The sequence below is a fragment of the Ambystoma mexicanum genome, chromosome 4q, assembly GCF_040938575.1.
Source record: "Ambystoma mexicanum isolate Mex_15411 chromosome 4q, UKY_AmexF1_1, whole genome shotgun sequence".
NCBI lineage: Eukaryota > Metazoa > Chordata > Amphibia > Caudata > Ambystomatidae > Ambystoma > Ambystoma mexicanum.
In genome coordinates, this window is record NC_090928.1 from 319,467,222 (window position 1) to 319,485,173 (window position 17,952).

General features: G+C 45.6%; 1 protein-coding gene across 4 annotated transcripts in view; it reads right to left on the bottom strand.

Moving 5' to 3' along the window:
- Positions 1–17,952, bottom strand: part of RGS7 (regulator of G protein signaling 7) — a 2,057,596-nt gene that overhangs the window by 189,260 nt on the left and 1,850,384 nt on the right. The window lies entirely within an intron of this gene.

Here is a 17,952-nt window from a genome sequence, read left to right on the forward strand (position 1 = left end):
GCAATGCTTTTTGAATATTTGAGCACCATTCCGTGTCCGGTGAACTTGTGTCAAGGGGAGCAGTTGGAGACTCAAGTTCCTTGAGTATCTTAAATAGCTCCTTGGTGTTGGATTGGGCTTGGGTGATCCTTTTATTGTATACTTCCTTTTTTGCATTGAAGATAGCTTCTTTGTAGGTAAGGGAGGATGACATGAGGTTATTTTTCTTTACTATGGAGGGCGCGCTTTTCCAGAGAGCATCAGCTTTTCTTTTTTCTTTGCGCAGGTCGCATAAATGCGGTGTGAACCAGGAGTTCAGGTGGGGTCTCGGTTTTTGTTTGCGCAATTTGATAGGGGCGATAGTATTGAGGGCTTTTAGCATGACATGATTATAAGTATCTACTAACACTGTGTGGTCAGAGCAAGACTCGGATGCCGAGTTCAGTAAAGGGAGGATGAGTGGGTATAAGTTTCTCAACTGTGATGTCTTTTTTTTACGTTTGTAAGTAGGAGGGGCGAGGCTAGGTTTGTCTTCAGGTGGGCTGGTGTTAATGGAGAATGAGATTGTATGGTGGTCAGACCACACGCAAGGTGATACAGAGATATCGTTGAGAGCACAGTTCATATCGGCGACCCAGTCGAGAGTGCGACCCTTAATATGGGTGGGCTCATTGATATGTTGTGTGAGGCCGAAGTCAGTCAGAACATTTGCTAAATCTGTGGCTTTGGCGTCATTCTTGTCCAGATAGCCTAAGTTAAGGTCACCCAAAATGATAATTTGAGAGCTAGGCTTTGAACTAGATGCAAGGATAGATGAGATGTCTTCTACAAAGGAGGAGGTTGGTCCAGGAGGCGTATATATGAGATGGACTGCGCTGTATGATTCGGTGATATAGGCAGTTTGACGGATAGTGATTCAGCTGAGGGTAGCTGTAGGCTGTTAGCAATTCTAATGTTGAGCGTGGTCTTGAAAATGATAGCGAGACCGCCACCCTTAGTTTGGTTGGTATACCTGTCACACCTGATTATGGAATAGTTGTCTGGAATGGCCAGTGACAGAGTAGGGCCGGCGGCCGCATGCTGCCAGGTTTCCGTGACTGCAAGCAAGTCCAGGTTTTCTGTGACAATGAGATCAGCTATATCGAGGGCGTGTGCAGGGACAGACGTGCGTTAATGAGGGCACCTTTAAGTTTAGAGGCAGTGGTCATGCTGAGTGGCTGGATATTAGTGATAGGAGTCGGGAGAGGATGTGTTTTGTTAATGCTGGCGTTACAAATGTTATCAGTTACATGTCTATTAGTGTGGTATGACCAGTGTGGGCATCTAGAGGCTAATCTATGGTTCCTAATGGTTAAGGCACAAGGTAGACTGGGTTGGATGACAGCAGATGGCATAGCGTGGTGAGCCTGTGTAGGGCAGTTGGTGGGGTTGTGAGCCTGAAACCAAGTGGAAGTTGGACTTGTAGTGGAATTTAGTAGACCCAAGTTGCGCGCAGTGAGGTGGCTAGAGGGGGTGGCCGTGTTGATGATTGCCGTGGGTGGGTGCTGAGGTGGGTGGCGCAGCCGAGAGCCGAGCCTCGAGTTTCTAGCGCGAGTCGAGCAAGGTTGATTAGGGGTGGGTTTGGTGGCGAAGTGGTGTAACCAGAGGGCTGGCGAGTTAAGGTATGGGTTAGGGTCCATCATGGTGGCGGCGTTCCGTTGGACAGGTAATGTAGTATTACTCGATGATGGTGAGTGCACAGTGTTGGTGCCTAGCAGTGCCCAAGTTAGGACTTGAACCGTGATCAGTAAGTGTGTGCCAGTATGACGCAATGGCTGGTGTACAGGTTTGGGAGCGCTGGAATGCATAGAGGGTTGGGAGTGGTACGTATCAGCGATGTGAAACATATTAGGTGTTAAGTCAATGTGTAGTGAGACTGCAGTAGGCCAGGATGGGCGCCTGGGCATTTAGTATGGGATACGTGTAAGCGTCCGTGCAAGTGGAGTGTGATGGGTATGCCGTTAAGGTTCTGCAACTGGCGCAGGCTGTGGTTCCGCAAAGAAAGCGGTAGGGAATGACCTATCACGTTCAGATGCTCCGGCAGAAGTGGTGAACGTATCTGGGACTCGAGGTTAACTAGATGGATTGGAGATACTGGGCAGTGCTTGGGAGCTGACTAAGGCTGGGCAGAGCATGGATAGAAAGTATGTAGCGTGCATAGGCATCCAGGCTGAAAGGGCTTACTTGCCATGAGGTGCAGAGAATTGTGTCTGCTAGTTGTTTTGATACGCATGGAGCAGTGGCTAATGAGGCGATCAGCTGACTTAGCATAGCAAGTATCAGGCCTGCACTAGCAGGATGCAGATGAGAATTGGCAATGGTGGTACCGCCACCAGAGGCAGGATACCCAATTGTGAGGGCATGGTGTCACCGGAAAACGATACATCATGGAAGGGGACATGGTAAAATGGTACAGTACCGGTTGGGTAACATGTGCCGGATACAAGGGAATCTGGAAGCCTGTGTTAATCTTAGTTTAGTTTGTTATACAAAATGGCGACTGGCCGCTGTCGGCACAGAGACCAGGCGGTACAGGGGCTAACTCAGCATTGATTCGCATGCACATACACGCGTGCAGGAAGTAAGACAAATCAATGCCTTAAGAGGCATAGTTCAGCGAATGCTCACACAGTAGAGTGTGGCTACACGCTAAAAAGTGCATAAATCATATGCAAGTAATAGGCAAGTGGCTATAACATACAGAGGGTCGGGTCCCCCGAAATTGGCATATAAATGTCAGACTTTGGGGGTTGCAGGGAGTTTACAGTAGAGCAGGCTAGACAAGGTAGCAGTGGATAACGGATATGGCGTTGAGTAGCAATAGGACAGATTCACAGTACCTTATTTAAAAAGTCACTCGCAAAGCATTTGGGCAAGGGCAATTGTCAGGCAATGGACAGGCAGGGACAGGCCGAATGCCTTGTTGATGTCGACCTTAGTGGTGGAGGCCGGCTTACGCCTGCCGGTTGTTGGTTGGGCAAGAAGATGGTGCAGGCAGCCAATGAGCAGGCGGCAACTGCCGGTGTGTCCAGAGCAGGAAGACTACAGCCTATGAGGATGTATCAGCCATCTTGGAATGGCTTCTGAAGACTTCGCATTGCAGGCACACGTGAACTCAGATAAAAAGCCCTGTGAGGCGTGAGGGAAAATCAGATGCCATGCAAATTTCGAATTTCGTTGGACACGAAGCGCAATGTCCGCGCTTTTCGTGTCGAGCATTCATAAATTAAATTATGATGAGGGAAGTGCCCGCGGGCCTACCTAAAAGAGAAAGGAAGCTCCGGCTTCCCTTCCGAGATGAAGCACTGCTCCTGCAGTGAATGAAGGGGCTCCTTCTCCTCCGGTGCTGAACTGGACTGAGGGGAGTTACACGCAAATATTACCTGTGAGCACTTAACTCAATTATCTTTCTTTATACCCTGAAAGCATAAAGCACTGTAGACCATGAATAAATATTTAGCCATTCCTGGTGGGAACACCTCTGGTTGTTTCATGAAGTAAGCAACTTGAAAATCGTCAAACATGGATGACCAGATTCACAGGCTAAATGGTCTCTGCAACCAAGAAATTCTGAGATGTGAAGCATGCCCATGCCGATTGAATGCAGAGTTAACCAAACTCACTAGTGAGCAGTTTTGAGTCTGAGCAGAGTAATGAAGGCTATAGAATACCCGCTACAAAATTAGTGCAGAATTTGCTTCCTCATGTAAGCGGTACTGATAGTAGCACTGCTGGTAGTGGGAGGTGGGGTTGGTGGTGCTGCACCACCCATACAGTGGGTTAGGAGCTGAATATCAGCACGCCTATACCACCACTGTGAAACCAGCTATGCTGGTGAAGGCATTTTGCATGGGGTATGTCCTACATAAATTGTTTGGCAGCCCACCACAAAGCCCACATTTAAGACCTCTGTCAGGTAACACAACCTCTGAAGATTACTGATTTCTGACACATGAAAGTCATCCATAGGAGGGTCCAAAATGTGGCACGGAGAGGGAGGGCCTTTGCATTCTCAAATACCTCCAAGGAGGGTGCCCATAATTGCTACCGTCTGGGAGCAACAGGGAAGCTCCAGAAAAATTCTTGTCCCTCGACATGTAGTCAACAGAGAAGCACTACTGGGCTTACTCCTGCTTCACTGCCGCTTATCACACGCTGGATGATGTTTCTCTTCTGCCATGACTGCATGCTAATGTTTTGGAAGAGAATCCACCTGTGGCCAAAGCAGGCAACATGCCTCAGTGCTGAATCCGTAGATTTCAGCTCTTGCTGAATTCTCTTCACCAGCAAAATGTCACAACTCACTTGGTAAAAAAAAGTAGGAAAAGCCAGTCTTCCCCTCTCAAAAGGCTTAAGAGGCAACATCAAGGATGATTTTTTACAAATGTATTTTATTTATTTAGATGCAGGAGGAACAATGCTCTTTTGATCACAAAAGGATGAACAATAGATAAGAAATTAGATTTCACGGAAGCAGTGAGCTTCTTACAGTGGGGTGAGTTTGAGGGACATTCTGACTAGGTTGTGGAGGGGATTGAATGGAACAGTTACCAGGGTCAATACACAAGTAACCCTACATAGATTAAGGACAATAACATTAGCACCCTAGCTGGGGGAGCCGGCCAATCAGGAGTCTAGGAACATGGGCTTAGACTGACGGTGAAACTTTGTCAAAGGGATGTTACGGTTAAGATGCATCCCATCCTTGGTACTCCTCTGCTCCAGTAGTTAGCCAGTGGTGTTCCACCTTGGCATCCCTTGGCACTTTCCACCTGGGTTCTCACAAGCACTTGCCATCCGTACTCCCCCTTCTAGTTATGCACTTCTCTCACTGCACTATGCATATGTGCATTTATAGGAGCACTGTGTACATTTTATAAGTAAGGGAAATGCAGATGCAAAGATTGTTAAGTGGCAGTTGGTATGTGGAAGATTAATATGTTCATAGGGTTATATGAACAGTTTTCGGCAGCGATTGGTGGATGGATGTCTGACTGTTTGAAAGCAGGCATTGAGGGAGTGTTACAAATATAAAATTAAAAAGGGTAGAAGGGCCAACCTGTGCGATGGTTTGGACGTGCCCTCTGGGTCTTTTAATGATGCATGGCCTGCAAAGGGGACTGTGGAGGCCATGGATACCTATAAAGATCTATCGATCGTGGTCTTTATTGTATGCTAGATAAAAGTATTTGGGACAGAAAATTGTTTCTTTTGTATATATTTTATATTTTTCTCAAGTATACACTTGTCCATTATTGCCATTAACAAAACCCAAAATGCTAATGGAAATGTTGGAGAATCTTACTGAGTCTGTCTACTTTACTGAGAAATGTAAAGTAGATGGAGTCTATGAGATTATTATTTTAGTTCTATTTTTTAACTGTGAAAGGTTTTTCCTAAAGGCAATTTTTTGTTGTTGTTGGTTTTTTTTTGCAGGAGAGGCCAGAAAGTAAGTTGGGGAGTTAATTGAGGGTAGAGACACCAACCACAAATATGGAAGGGCTGGTTGGCAGGGGAAGATGTTGCCTGTCTGTTACATCTAAGGTAGGGGGCAGTGTTTCTCATGCTCTTTGATAGCTCCAAAAGCACTGATATCTGGTGGGATTTTGTGTCCCACAGAAGTAGGCTGTGTGGTTACAGTTTGGTTGAGGAAGGTGAGGTGGAGGAAGACAGCCTACTACTTGCTACGAAAGGAACAACATTTCGGAGAGCATTGCAGTAGTTGGATTTGGTGTGGCGGTGCACAGAGCTGGTCCCGTAGGAGTACTGTCCAGGTAGTCCGTGACTGAGTACAACGTTGCACTCAGTGCATTTCACTTTGGTAGCTTTAGCCTTTGGTACATTCCCAACAGTGGTAAAGAACTGCCACACCCATGATCTCTATGGGTGCTAGAGGTAGGCACTTTCTCTACCTCATCTTCTTGGTCCTCTTCATTGTCTTTTGAAGTACTGCACTTTTTGTTGTTGTGTAGGTCCTCCAGCAGGTGGTGGTGGTGGCTCTGGCTCTTGGGAAGGAGGGATTGCAATAGCTGATGCCATTTGTAAGATAAATAGCAATTTTGCTAATATTCTTCCAGGTATGTGCTGTGTGCTCGATTGTTAAGGGATAATGAATAAGAATAGCTGTAGGAGCTGTGCAAGGGTACATTTTGATCTTCAAAGTTCCTAGATCAGCTGAAAATGCAGTTCCAAATTGTTTGCGAAGCACAGACCCATTCACAAAATGTAGACGCGTTCGCGGACACATCATCATTCTGCGCATGGTCATGTGACACTGTCCGAAAAGTCTGTGATGACATTAGACATTCGCGGATGTCAACACACAAAAACTGTGGAAAAAGTTGCAAAAAGTGTTTAGAAGTGTTAAAAAGGATGCTAGAAAGTGGGAAATGGCAGAGTTTTAAGGTGAAACCTTGTAAATTGGACACAAATGCTGCTATATTGGGCTAAGTATGATATTAGTAAATTGTAGGAAATTAGTGTGCACTGGTAAAAACCCATGAAATGCACTGAAAAAACGTTGTTAAAGTGACATTATGTGTAAGTTGCACTAATAAAAACCTATGAAATTCAATGAAAACATGTTGTTAAAGGGACATTATGATTACAAGTAAAACTGAAAAACCACAGAAATTGGCCAGTTATGGTAAGCTAAGCAACCATAACTCGCGCCACCACCGTGCACTGCTAAGACTAACACCCATAACATCAAAGATGACATCACAAATGTCATTGATGACCATATTAAACAAATAATATAACTGTAATGGGATAATTTATTTCAGCGAACATTTGTGCACCTGGATGACCACCCAAAGAGGAAGGTGCCAGTTAAAGAGCAATTCAACCTCTGCCACAAGCACAATTCAACAAAGAAGTTTCTGGAAGACAAATAACGCACACCACAATGAAATTGTCAGAGTTCCCTTAAAAGGCCTGAGATCAAAATCAAGAGAGTTAGCAAATGAGGTACCCTCTTCACTGGAGAAATACCCTTTCTTGAAGGATCCCAAAGTAGGATTCATGTTTCTGGTCATGATTTTTGTTTTAAACTGTTGTGGAAAGTAATTAAGCCAGGGCGAACACATTTGGCTACAAAGCAATCGTCCGATTTTTCCAGTTTTATTTTACAAAACAGGCTTTCCCAAACTTTATGTGTGATTTGGGCAGGAATTTCCAGTGGTTCTTATAAATAAGTCTTGCATGGTTCAACTCCAGAATCCGTCTTCTGTAGGCAGAGGCTTAGCTGAAGAAAGGTGTAGATTTATAGGATTTAGTTGAGAGAGGTAGAACATGAAATTAAGATTTAGTTGAAGGATAAAATTGCTTCTGCGTTCCAGTAATTCTCTGCAATACCACTAAGATTTATCTGAACTCTGCAGGTGGAAGGAGCATTGCAAGGCAAGAGGCAAAGACATGGAACATGCTCCCGTAAGCTTTTAGTCTGGAATCTGATTTTCAAAGATTCAAAAAATGTCTTTATAACTTTCTGTTTTGTTTGCATGTTTATTAGTAACCCATCTCAAAACACTTGATCACTACTCCCCTCACCTCCTCCACCCCAAACTTGTGAACTCTTGTGTCATTGGGTTGAGAAGAAAATGCAAATATGTGTGACATTTGCATTAACATTGAGCAGGTGGTGAAACATTAAAGTAAGATTTAGTAGAAGGAGAGGTAGAAAATTAAAATAGGATATACCATCTGTGTGATAACTACTTACCTTGCGTGATAAATAGGAATGAATGTGGCATTGTCAGACTGATGAGAAGAATATCATAGAATTTATGGGGCACCAGCAAACATGGTATTCAGTGACTGTGATTCAGTGGGCCATGCTAAACACTCCCATGTGCATCAACTCCCTTGGTACCCGCCGTTTACCTTCTCTCCGGTCACTTCTAAGGAAGTCGAGGACATCATCAGAGGTCTAAACCCTTCAAGATGTCAAGGAGATACGTGCCCGGCTCCCATTATCAAGGAAGGTGCCAAAGAGCTGTCCCCTTTCATCGCCACAGTGATAAACCCCTCTTTCAAGGCCAGCCTTGTCCCCAACAATCTCAAGGATGCTTGGGTCGAAAAAACAACTTAGACCGTAACATTCCAACAAACTACAGGCCAATCACAACCGTCCCCTTCCTTCTAAAAATTCTGGATAGAGTTGCATACCTGCAAATCCAGAAACACCTGGAGGACAATAATTTACTTGGTCTCCAACAATCCGGATTACGGCCCAGCCATGGCACCGAGACAGCCCTTCCGAATCTGAAAATACTCATGGATGAGGCGAAAGACAAAGGCAAACTGGCCATTCTCCTACTGTTAGAACTCTCAGCTGCATTTGATCTGGACATTCACCAGATACTCACTGAACATTTGACCACAGCAGCAGCCTTCTCTATCAACGCATCCAATTGGATTAAGTCTTTCTTATCCAATCGCACTACCAGAGTCTTCTCGGCTACTGCCTCAGCATACCCGATTCCCATCTACTGTGGGGTTCCCCAAGGTTCATGCATCTTGTCAACGCTATACAACATTTTCACGAAGCCCCTCTTCGACCGCCTTGACAACATGGGTGTCATCTATACAAACTACGATGAAGACACCCAGGTTCTCATCACGCTGTATGGTTGTTACGAAGCAGACTCTACGCTAATCAACAATATCTATTTGGAAATAAAGGCATGGATGGCTGCCCATAGCCTCTGCCTTAAGGATGAAAAAAACGAGCTCTTGATTGTTGGTACGCAGGCTCGCTTTAACAAGCTTCTCCCGTGGTATATGTCCTTCAACATTGATGGGAACATGATCAAAGTTGCTAAGGAGATAAAAACTCTAGGTGTCTATCTCTATTCTAAATTGTCCTTAAAGAAACAAGTGAGGTCTATTGCATCATCAATAACCTACACCAACAAGCTTATCAATGCTTGTAAATCTTACTTGTCCCCCGCTAGTTGCATGACATTAGCTAGAGCGTTAGCACTCTTCAAAATAGACTATTACAATACGCTATTCATAGGATCCTCTGAACAAAATCTCAATAGACTTCAAGTCCTACAAAACGACTCCTTAAGATCAGCACTTAACATTCCTAGATCCAGCCACATCTCCAGCCTGAGGCAGAAACATAACTGGCTCCCAGTGCACAACAGAATATCACTTCACACGTTGTCAATCACCCACAAATGTCTGTCTAACTCTGCCACTAAATATTTGTCAGACAAATTCTCCAAATACCAACCAGCCCGACCCACCAGATCCTCCCAAACACGCTTCCTTCTAGTTCCAAGGTGTAACCTGAAAACAGCAGGAGGAGCCAGCTTCCCTGTCCAAGCCGCCAAATGTAATATAACTATATTGTAACCTGCATATATACTGCTAATTACTATGTAACTATATTGCAACCTGTATATATATTGCTAATGACCATGTAACTAAGTAACTAAGCTTTGTACTGTAACAAGTGCCACGATGTCCTCGGGCTGTTGTGCGCTACATAAATACGAAAAAAAAAGTCCTGGAACTACCTAGCCCACACCATTAGTTTAGTTTAGTTTAGTTTATTATTTATAGGGCGCGCCATACCCTGGGGCATCAGGGCGCACAGGACAAGAAAATGCTCGGCTTAGTTACAAGTACATAGTAAGTGGTAACAGTGCAAGGTATCATACAATAGTACAGGGTATCATACAATATACAGTATATAGTAGGCATATATATACGCGGCCGGAGCTAGGTCCAGAGTCAGCGCAGTTTTGCAGGTGTGGGTACACTATCAGGAGTATACAATAATATCTACAGTAGTAATATATATACAATATATAGTGTACAATAATATATACAGTAGTAATATACAGGTATCAGGAACATTCTAGTGTAAAAGGGAGTTGATTTAGATAGTCTGGTATAGGGGTGCCAGTGGAGCTTCAGTTAGTATATCAATGGAAACAGTCAGGACAGGGAGGTTAGTTAGTCGTCATTTACTCTCAGCCAATTGATCAAGTTCTGCCTAAATTTCGCAAAGGGCTGGGGTTCTCTGATGCCAAGGGGAAGTGAGTTCCACAGCTGCGCTGCCTTGACTGGGAAGCTCTGTCCTCCTATAGTCGCAAGTTTAAAACAAGGGACTTGTAGGCAGTTAGCATTTGCTGTTCTTGTGGGTCTGGTCGAGGTTCTAGGGTGTAGCCTATCCTTGAGATATGGTGGTGCTTTGTTATTGAGGCACTTGTGGGTGAGGGAGGCAATTTTAAGTTGAATTTTGTCCTGTGTGGATAGCCATTTATGTTCTCTTCTTACCGAGGATATGTGCTCCTTTCTACTAATGTTGAGAGCTGCTCTCAGGGCATTGTTCTGGAGGACCTGGATTTTATGAATAATCGGTTTATTAGCCCCAATGTATAGTCCATTACAATAATCCAATTTGGAGAGTATGAGGGCTCTGGCAAGCGTGATGCAGCTGTCTGTAGAAAGGAATTGTTTGCTCGCTCTGATTAGTTTGCATGTGTATGCGGTAGCTGAGGCTAGGGAGTTAACTTGTTTAGCAAAGTTCAGGGTGACATCTAGGTAGAAGCCTAGGGTCTTCACTTCCTTCGCTACTTTTATGTTGTTCCCATCGATGATGAAATTGGCATAATCCCACCATGAACATTAAAATGTAACCTTCCTTCAGTGCTTTCAAGACCAGTGTAAAGTTCTGGCTCACTGACAAGTCTAACAACTAAGCCACAGGCGGCCAGTGCACCTTTATTTTGTCTTCATGGCTCTGATCGCTATGCCCTTTTCCATTGTTATTGATTGACAGACCTATCTGTAACCTTGGTTGACCTACCTGTTGATCTCCTATGTAACTTTATGTATGTAATTATGCCTGTAACATGTCAAGCTTTCCAGTGCCCAGTTACCTCAGGGTTAGGTCTGCAATACAAATAATAAACCAATACAAATACAAAAAAATGCTTTTGTGGCCACACCAAATACTTTTTTCTTACAGATTTGCAAATAAAAAGCCTTAACATTCTTTGTGGGCAAAATAGTGCATGCATTGTCTTTAACTGGTTGTGTTATCATATGCTAAATACGTGTAGTTTGTGTAGAAAAGGCTCATAATTCTTTGGATTCATTAGAAGTTTAAATTAGTGGCCTTATACTCAGTGTGCCATCTTTTTGTAGCCAGATTAAATATGTGTTGCTTGTGAAGTTGCGAATGCAGTCTTAGATTTCTTTTTGACACGAGAGCACATTCAATGTCTGTAAATGAGTGCGTATTTTTTGTGGTTAGACTAAATACGTGTTGCCTGCACACAACGCCAAATACATATTTGGAGGGAGGAGGAGCTTTCATTCAGTGCATATGACTCAGAGCACCATCTGTCTGTGGCCAAACCAAACCAAATATGGCCAGACCAAATATGTGTTGCGCATGTGGAAACGTTGCATACTATTTTGGGGCAGATGGAGATATATTCAATGGCTGAAAGTCTGTACAAAAGAGGAAATAACTTCATTAACTGCCAACAGGTTTTGACCACCTTAAGTGCAGTGGGGGCATTTGGCTAGGGCACATTTTTCATCATCATCAACAGCATCTGCTATGTGCACTTTGAAGAGGCAAGAATTGAGTGTGGCAAATTGAAGATATAATGTCCTATTCATAAGCACCTGCTACACAAGTGGTAGCAGTACATTCCGAGGTGTTCTAGTGGAAGGAGGAGGAAGCACAGCCCACTCTGTCTGGTGCAGAAAAGGGAGAGGTGCAGATTTCCTCCACTGATGAGCTGAATAAAACAGTATACAGTGTAGAGGAGCTTGACGATCAAGTAGAAATGGCACACCATTTAGAAGAGCATGATGATCCAAGAGAAGCAACACTCTGTGTTTACAGGCAGCAGCAACACCTTATTCTCGAAAACACTGATACTGAGACAGAGGACACTGCCTTTTAGAGAGATAGGAGGAAAACAAGAAAGAGCCACTCCTGCATCTGAGTACAGTGCCTTTCCAATGCAAGTTGTATTTGTCAGCCAGAGCACAACACTCCCACCATGAACATCCCCCCACTACCATCTTTGCAATCAGATGAGCATAGTAAGGTCATGACCCAGAAATCCAAAATGTGGATTTTGTTCAGGACTAAGATCTACAAAATATTGCATGAGAAAACATGGGATGGACATGAGTAGCACATCTTGCAGTCCCACATGATTACGCTCCATGCACAGGTATGGGATAAACACAAGAGACATCACATGCAACTTCCTTTCAAGCAGTAAATCACTATACAACATGTGGTGGATTTCTACCTGCTAGGGACAACTTCCAATGTTTCAAAATGCCAGAAGCACAAGTAAATGAACTCTGCATGAAGGAGAGGTCTGCTAATCTGACTCACTTTCAGAATGGGCTCCATGCCTTAAGAATGTATGTTATTGGTTTCTACGCAAATGGCCTACCACCCCATTGAGTGCAAGACTGAATTGATAACATTCCTCCATAAAATGGTTGTGTATACTTTCTGTTGTGCAATAGTTATTTGGCATGCCATTAGTTGTTAGCCCCCTCAGTGACCTAATAAAGACCCATGCCCAGAAGAGGACAAGTGCACATGCATAAACTGTGTAGCATCGTCACATGTAAGTAATTTTTTTAAAGCCCATTTAGCACTAAAGAAACAATTTACTAATATACACATCATACTCTAATAACGCAAGTATGAAAACGTGTGCTATGGTTTTAAACAAGTCTGCTACAGCTACATATGCCATAGAAGCCATGAAACTGAATTGTAGCCCCAGCTGTTTTATGTTAACTTACATTAGATCAACATGTGTATCTGGCATACCTGCTAGGAGTGTGCTGGGGCCTCAGAATTGCCACAACATTATCTATAGTATCCACAGAAACAAATCTATGAGCTGTTTTCTATGTTACTGCCTTGGTTTTCAATTGACTTTTGTAGTTGGTGGCAGAATGCTATCCTTCTATAATTTGGGCCCACGATTAAGGTCAAAATAAAGCTATATTCTAACGAAGATGAATATAGCGACATACAGAGAACGGAAGTTATGACCAATCGCGGACTTCCTGCTAAAAATATTGTTTGTCTATTTTGCCCTTCACTCAATGGCAGATGAGATGAAAGGGGTATGCTGAGTGTCTTTCCCCTCTGGTGGGAAATGCAAACAGATGCCCCAGACCCAAGCAGAACGTTATTTGTATTGTTCATTCAGAATCTAACACCTCACACCACCCTATGGAGAGGCTAATTTCCTCTGCAGGGATGACCCCTCTATGCTTCAAAGGGATCTTAAGAAGGAGGTGGGTGGGCAAAGGGTAGACAATTACAGAGGGATCCCTTTTATCAACAGCAGACAAGGTTGGGGGAAGTAAAGTGTAACTAGGAGGCAAGTGACACCAAAACAGAACAGAAAAACTTGACATTTTGGAATATTGCACTACCTTTTGCACCACCTGTCACCCTGACTATAAAAAAATCTTGGTAACACAGCAAAAGAGTGCCATCACTGTCGAATTGACCGTGCTGGGCTCATAGACGAAGGGCTTGAAATCCAGTAATCCTTTGCTAGGAATTTGTTATATATGTTCCGCAAGAGATTCAAATAACCTGCTCTTAAACAGCTTCGGAAGGACAGAGAGGCTGACTGTTGGAATAACCAAAGGGTTGACTGCAGCAAACAAACTGGAACCTGGGGCTGGGCGGGTGGTTCAGGGGAGTGGATTTCCAGAGAGGTGAAAGGGGGAGGCAGAATAGGTGCCAAAGGGGTAGTGGATGGCAAGGGAGCCAGAGAGGCGGAGGAAGGAGGTGGCTGAGGAACTAGAGCGGTTGTCGATGGCAAACGAGCCAGAGCAGTAGAAGAAGGAGGTGGCCAAGGAGCCAGAGAAGTGGTAGAAGGAATAACAGGATAAAGAAGGAAGTTGATGAGGTGAGGGAGGTGCCTATCAAATAGTAGGATATTGGGCCGAGGGCCCTTGGCCATGACAGTGCCATTCAGATAGACATTAATGATGACTCTGGAGGAGTGGAAGGGGGCCAAGAAAACCTCCCACCTGGTTGCACCATTAGTAGGAGAAGAGGAGGAAGTAGAGAGAAGTGGCACCATATGAAGGGTCCAAAGGTTGGGCGAAGAATGAAAAAGAGGATGTCAGTGAGAATCTGTCTGGAAGAAGCACTGACATAGGTGTCAGCAATGGGAAGACCTGGGTTGAGACCAGGGTGTCCTTCTTTAGCTTCTTCCTTCCAATCTTAGTGAGACGAGTAGGATAAGAGATAGATAACCAGTTAGCGAAGATGGAGGGAATTGAGAGCAGCATAGTGAGTGTGATATAGGGAAGAGAAAGGGCAGGCAAGAAGAGGAGAAGAGAAGGAAACACTGCACAGAGCTACACCCCACTGGGCGCACAAGGAGGCTATTTCGGAAAAGGGGTAAACGGAGGGAGCAACGGGCAATAGCAGAGCGCCCACAGAGACAAGTAATCAAGCGCAGCAACAGGCAGTGAGTGAAGAAAGCGGTTTGAGCCGACCAGGCTCAGCTCAACCTAGAGAGGAAAAAGGGCCTGGAGGGAGATAGTAGTATTCACAGCATAAGAGGGAACTTGGAGAAGAGCAAAAGGTTGTGTGAAAGCACATCTCAGAACATTTGTCTAGAGGGGAGATGCAGAGAATGCAGGAGAAATGCAAAGAACAGTGATAGAGGCCAATACATCACCTAGACGGAAAAAATGCAGAACAGCAGGGGAATGCAGAGAAACAGTGATGGAGGCCAAAACAATCACCAAGACAGGTAAAATACAGAAGATGCACAAGAAATGCAGAGAAACAGTAGCAAAAACACAGAAAACAAAGTATGGCTATCCGGGAGAGGGAGAGCCTAATGGAGGCGTAGAGACAGTCCAGGGTGAGATTCGCATTGATATGGAATTAAGCGCAGTAATGGCTGCGTTCCCTGCCCACACCTATCTTACCTTGCGGTCCCTGCTGGTCGACATTCCAACCCCTTCGTCGAGAAACACCTACATCGCACAATACCACGGTTTTGTCCTGCGAGGGCTTTGACACAGAGGGTCCGATCCTCAGTTCTGAAAGTTTCAGATCCGTGGATATAGCGCAACGTGCTACATATTGAGAGGCAGAGTCACCTTTGGTTCTGCGTTGCAAAACACAGTGGCCTTGTCCTGCGAGGGCTTTGCCACAGAGAGTACGATCCTAGGTTCTTAAAAGTTTGGATGCGTCGACGTAGTGCAATGTGCTACGTATCAATGGACAGCGTCTCCTGCAGTCTTGCACCGCACAACACTGCTGCCTTGTCCTGCAAGGGCTTTTCTGCCACCTCCTTGAACTCCTGGACGTGGATGTTCTCGCTCTTACCGAGACATGGTTCAAGGCCAGCTCTGTCATGAGCTTTGGCACACTCCTCCCCAAGGGTTAGAAGATCCTATCCAAGCCTAGGCCCAATAAGCCCAGAGGCGGAGTGGCCCTAATATTTCCGGAGTAGATGCCTGCTTCCATCATCCCCATTCAGACCTACTCCTTCTTTGAATGCCTGGTCTGCAGACTCTCTATCTCTCCTGGCCTCTTTCTGATTTTGGCCACCATCTACAGGCCACCTGGCCAGGTCACCATCTTCCTCTCTGAATGGGCTGATCTAATTTCCTCTCTCCTTTCCTCTACCTGCCAGCTTCTCCTCCTTGGGATCTCAACATCCACCTGGACTCCCCAGACTCCTCTGTTTTCTTTTGCAACCTATGCGACTCTCTTTCCCTCTCCATTCTACCAACTGGTCTGACGCACTCGGCCGGCCACACATAGGATGTTCTCATCTCTTCAGACATCCCCCACTCTAACCCTCCCACTACTCCTCTCTACGTAACTGACCACTGTCTTATTTCTTCTCACTTGAAGCTTCCTGTTGCCTTGACAAAGGCTCACCCAGCACTGCCACCTTCCTTTGCGGTCATTCGACCTATGAAGAGAGGGTCAGTGGCTGCCTTTGCCTCCACTTTCTCTCCCCCACCTACTCCTGTAGCTGACTCCCATCCTGACACAGCCCTTTTTCCAACCTTCACCTTTCCATCTCCAACACTCTGGATATCATTGCCCCTGTATGAGGATCCGCCTAAAGCTTGCCACCAAGTGCAAATCTTGGTATGACTCCGATCTTTTCACTCTGAAACACAAGTCTAGAGTAGCTGAACAGAAGTGGGGAGTTTTGGGTGCACCCTCTGACAAACTGGCCTGCCACCTGTTCCAAAGGCAATACAGACTCTCCATCCTGTCCTAGAAGAGGGTCCATACTCAAGCCTGCATCTCTGCAGCCTCTAACAACACGGCCAAACTTTTTAAAATCTTCAAGGAGCTAACCACTCCTACTGCAGTATCTACCTCTTCTACACCTACCCAGGCCCTCTCCACGGCTCTGGCTTCTCATGCCACCACTAAAACCCAGGACATCATGTCTGCACTCACCTCTTCTTCTCTTCTATCTCCCTCCACCTCTCCCAGGCCCTCCTTGGCCACCCCACTCCTCACCTTCTCTTCTCCCTCTCTCCTGTAACACCTGAAAGTGTTTCCAGACAAGTCCGGTCTGAAAGTCTCGTCCAAACTGTTGACCTCTTGCTCCTCCAGAACCATTAAGGACAACATTGGTCCTCTCGTTCCAGCCTTGGCCGATTTCAGCAATCACTCTTTTGCCACTGGATCTTTCCCCTCCCTTCTCAAGCACTCCCATGTGCACCCCCTACTAAAAAGCCTTCTGTTGAACCCTCCATTCCAGCAAACTATTGCCTGATCTCTATCACTCCTTTCTTGGGCAAACTCCTGGAGAAGTTGGCTATCTCACAGCTAACCCCCACACTAGGCATCATTATGAGTCCGGCGCTAGCCTCACTGGTAAAAACGGCACAGCTGTCACCAGAGTCATTTTTTTCCAGCGCCCGGCAATGGGGACTTACCAGGGCATTACGGCCCCAGCGGTCCCGGTAATTGTCCATTGCCGGGCGCCGGAAATTATTACTCCCCATTCCCATTGAGTCCCATTGGACTCAATGAGAATGGGGAGGATGGATGCAACGGCACCATTCATGAATGGTTTCGGTGCATCCGTCAAGGTCTGCGAGCGGCAGCCGTTCCGCAGAACTCGGAATATGACGCTCCGGTAGCAACAGTGCCGGTAGCTTACTGGCACCGTTGTTATCGGACTGACATACTTGTAATGAGGCCCACTGAACCACTGAATCTGTTGGTTGTCTCCATGACCATCAGTCTGGCTTTAGGGCATCCAGACGCACGGAACTGCACTCCTAAACACCTGTGAAGATCTGCTCTCTAATCGTGACTCTAGCTCTCCCTCTGTCCTCATTCTCCTTGAACTTTCCTCTGAATTTGACACAGTGAACCACAAGATCCTGATTACTCGTCAATGGGGACTTACCGGGGCATTACGGCCCCAGCGGTCCCGGTAATTGTCCATTGCCGGGCGCCGGAAATTATTACTCCCCATTCCCATTGAGTCTCATTGGACTCAATGGGAATGGGGAGGATGGATGCAACGGCACCATTCATGAATGGTTTCGGTGCATCCGTCAAGGTCTGCGAGCGGGTGCCGTTCCGCAGAACTCGGAATATGACGCTCCGGTAGCAACAGTGCCGGTAGCTTACTGGCACCGTTGCTATCGGACTGGCATACTTGTAATGAGGCCCACTGAACCACTGAATCTGTTGGTTGTCTCCATGACCATCAGTCTGGCTTTAGGGCATCCAGACGCACGGAACTGCACTCCTAAACACCTGTGAAGATCTGCTCTCTAATCGTGACTCTAGCTCTCCCTCTGTCCTCATTCTCCTTGAACTTTCCTCTGAATTTGACACAGTGAACCACAAGATCCTGATTACTCGTCTCCGCGAGACCCTTGGCATCATGG